At 44.7% G+C, this 4,236-nt stretch overlaps 1 long non-coding RNA gene across 1 annotated transcript; it reads left to right on the top strand.

Moving 5' to 3' along the window:
* The first annotated feature begins 439 nt into the window (after positions 1 to 439).
* On the top strand, positions 440 to 1,071 carry LOC138672113 (uncharacterized). Its single transcript, XR_011319585.1, has 3 exons — positions 440 to 493; positions 583 to 649; positions 1,009 to 1,071. It is a non-coding gene; the product is annotated as an uncharacterized lncRNA (long non-coding RNA).
* The last annotated feature ends 3,165 nt before the right edge of the window (positions 1,072 to 4,236 follow it).

The raw sequence follows: 4,236 nt of genomic DNA, 5'->3' as shown, positions 1-4,236 counted from the left end.
ATTGTTCTTTTCTTGCTTTCACTTTCTTTACCTGTGGGGCTATCCCCTTTTTTCCTCCTTACACCTCCCTCCATTTAAGGGGTTAATTCATTCATATTCCCTCTACCAGTTACAGCCACAGTTAGCTTCTTATCTGGCTTTGCTCGGTGAGCTCTGTATGAACAGCTCTTTCCTCCTCTGGAGCGTTCCATTATCTAGTCTCCCCCTCTGAGTTACTTTCCTTTGAGCTCGTCCAAGCTCCAGTGCTCAGGGTCACATGACCCTCTCACAGGGCTTCATAAACCCGGAAGTACTGGCATTAGACAGCGGCCCCCGGGACTACTCCACACAGCGCGACGGACCGGACGTCTATGAGGTAATGGCAGCACCTTTTATCTCTGGCCCCAGCCTGCACACCGCCAGCAGGATACTAATGGGAGCCTTTATGCTTCTCTCCTCAGCGCCATATGCAGCGGCGGATACACGCCCTCCTTCTCCCTTCAGGATCTGTGAGGTAATTTGTTTTGCCCAGACCCAGTGCGTCACTAGCTTAGGGTTGTTTTTTTTTTTTATGGTCCAACACACCTGTATAATTTTCCGCAGACGTTCCAGGTGCGCTTTCCATCCCGGGTTGCCTAGGCTCATATACCCCATTGTCCTATGCTTCCAGGTATTGTCCGTCTTTTCTCATTTTATCCCTGTTTATTGACTCATGTCCGTATTATAGTTCAGCCATAGTTAGATGGTACACAGCGCTTTATCAAAACTCTTGGGAGTGACTGGACAGCTGGCTCGGTGGTTAAAAATAGGCATTTTCCTCTCATTTTTCTGCCTCTAGTTTTCTACCTTTTCTGAACTTGTTCTATGTTGGTCTTTTATGTTCACATTCTCCAGTATCCATGATAGTTGCATTAGGGGGTGTAAGAGATACCTGTCTTTTGGCTCTCTATAAGCATCCGGGGCTCACACATGTTTTCCAGTGCTACTTATGGACACGGTATTAACCTATATATCACATCTTCATTATAGGTCGCTATTAGGTACCTTTGTGTACAGCACTGTACTCCAGCACCCGGATCACTATTGTACCCAGTATCCTTCAGGCCATATTGGCCACGGCCACATCTGGAGTCCTTCTACAGGGCTCAAGCTATTTGTCACCATGTTTTGTCTTTCTCTAGCCATTTTTCCTTACCAATTTTCACAGTGTCAGCCTTTGATTCAGATACCTTCACGACTCACGGAACACCATCCTGGATTTACTTTGACCGCCACGGTTGTTCACTTTCTCTGCATCACGTGATGGATGTATTCGTCATTACATACACCATGAATCCGTTATTCTCCTTTGTGCATCTTATGAAGGATTGTCGCTAATCTGTATTTGATTTTTGTCTGTATTTCAGTTTTGTTAAAGATATTTCTGATGAAGGTCTTGTGATTTGACCTAAAACGTTTAAATAATCTTTGAACTGGATGCACAAATAAATGGGATGTTCACTTTTTCATCTGAAAGAAACCATTTGAGTGCCAAGTGATTTATTACTATCCCTTTATACAGTGTCAGCCTGGAGGACATTGGGCCCACCGGAGGATTTGATTCTGAGGGCCCACATTTCTCCCCCAATGAAGAGCCCCATAGGAACTGCATGGTTTCCACTATGAGCTCTTCTGAAGGAGAAGCCAGGGCCCACCAGAGGATTCTCCGATTCTCTAGTTGGCCAATCCAACCCTGCCTTTATATATATATATATATATATATATATTTTTTTTTTTTTTTATATATTTTGATATTTTTCATCTGAAAGAAACCATTTGAGTGCCAAGTGATTTATTACTATTGGATTGACGGGCTGGAAACCTGACTTGGGCACCACACAGGATCCTTGAGTGCCGTGTGTTTTGTCTTTAACTGTATAAAGAGATGTCACATCCATATAATTGATGTTAGACATAACCACCTAAATATAAAACAAGTGGACGCGATAAACTACATCTGTACAATATACACATCAACCAGTTAACATCAACCAGTTAACTTAGAAGGGGTGGAGGTCCAATTTGAGCCTATAGATGGAGAAGAAGCAATCTCCGGACTATTGGTTGTTCTCACTTTGGCCACCATTTGGCAGGGATGGCGTACATCAGTATAAGATCTCCTACCGGTCCAAATCTAAGAACACGCATGCTGATGCTCTGTCAAAAGTCCATCATTTCATAGACAATCATCTTGGCTATCTCATACATAAATTTGACTGGCAACTATTTTGTGCATGACAAGTTATGCAGATTCTTATCATGTCACTGCATTGTTACTGATTTGCTCACAAAAAATCTAAATTTTAATTATTATTATTTTGTTAGTATTTTGCAAATCCAAGCTTTCAACACTGCCTAACATTGTTATCCTTTTGCTCATCAGTGCAAATATGTAATCAAAACCACCTATAAACGACACACCGTCTCACATTATAAATCATGGCCTGTACCATGGCTGTCCTCTCTCTATTTTTCCATTACATTTTCTACTGTTCATCTTCACACTGTGCCACTGTCACGCTAACCTCTCCATATTGTGTGCCCATTTCACGCTCACTATCTCCTCATATTGCACACCATGCTACCCTTTTTAAACTGTAACCACTCCTCAAACTGTCACCCTACACATTATAATGGTCACCACCCCAGCCACCCATATGGTATGATATCGGCAACAACCCCCCAATATTTAGTATGGTCACCACAGCCACTTACATATCATAAGATGTCAACCACACCGCACCTCAATTCATGGCTCCCACACAGTCTTTTGTTTCATGGTCCCCCGCATAACCCTTCATTTCATAGCCCTCATACACAGCCCCTCTTTGATGGTCTATCACACAGTCCCTCATCAAATTGCCACCCCACGCAGCTACTTATTTCATGACACCCGCCCAACCACTCGTTTCATGGCCCTGCGCACATCCCCTCATATCATGGGCCCATTCATAGCCTCTCATTTCATGATCCCATGCACAGAACCTCATTTCATATTCCCCCCACCCAGCCTGTCATTTCACAGTCTCATACAAAGCTATTAATTTCATATCTCCCTGCCCAGCCCCTCATTCCCTAGCCCCTACACAGCTGCTCATTTCATTGCCCTATGCACAGCCCATCATCTGTTGTGATAAGGTAATTCAGTACCACAATGGACATAGAGGTCAGAGCACATACAGTGACCTGACAATAATCCAAAAACAAAGAACGAGCTCTGAGACATGGGAACTCTGCTGACTGCAATCCCTAATCCTCTCCAACCACATTAGAGGCAACCGTGGATTGCGCCTAATGCTCCCTATGCAACTCGACACAGCCTGAGAAACTAGCTAGCCTGAAGATAGAAAATAAGCCTACCTTGCCTCAGAGAAATACCCCAAAGGAAAAGGCAGCCCCCACATATAATGACTGTGAGTTAAGATGAAAAGACAAACGTAGAGATGAAATAGATTTAGCAAAGTGAGGCCCGACTTTCTGAACAGAGCGAGGATAGGAAAGGTAACTTTGCGGTCAACACAAAACCCTACAAAAACCACGCAAAGGGGGCAAAAAGACCCTCCGTACCGAACTAACGGCACGAAGGTACACCCTCTGCGTCCCAGAGCTTCCAGCAAGCAAGAAAAAACAAATAGACAAGCTGGACAGAAAAAAACAGCAAACAAAATAGCAAAGCGGAACTTAGCTATGCAGAGCAGCAGGCCACAGGAACGATCCAGGAGGAAACAGGTCCAATACTAGAACATTGACTGGAGGCCAGGATCAAGGCACTAGGTGGAGTTAAATAGAGCAGCACCTAACGACTTCACCACATCACCTGAGGAAGGAAACTCAGAAGCCGCAGTATCACTCTCCTCCACCAACGGAAGCTCACAGAGAGAATCAGCCGAAGTACCACTTGTGACCACAGGAGGGAGCTCTGCCACAGAATTCACAACAGTACCCCCCCTTGAGGAGGGGTCACCGAACCCTCACCAGAGCCCCCAGGACGACCAGGATGAGCCATATGAAAGGCACGTACAAGATCGGGAGCATGGACATCAGAAGCAAAGACCCAGGAATTATCTTCCTGAGCATAACCCTTCCACTTAACCAGATACTGGAGTTTCCGTCTTGAAACACGAGAATCCAAAATCTTCTCCACAATATACTCCAACTCCCCCTCCACCAAAACCGGGGCAGGAGGATCAACAGATGGAACCATAGGTGCCACGTATC

Source organism: Ranitomeya imitator, chromosome 3 (genome assembly GCF_032444005.1).
Source record: "Ranitomeya imitator isolate aRanImi1 chromosome 3, aRanImi1.pri, whole genome shotgun sequence".
Taxonomy (NCBI): Eukaryota; Metazoa; Chordata; class Amphibia; order Anura; family Dendrobatidae; genus Ranitomeya; species Ranitomeya imitator.
The sequence above is the reverse complement of the archived record's forward strand: the minus strand, read 5'-3'. Positions and strand labels throughout refer to the sequence as shown.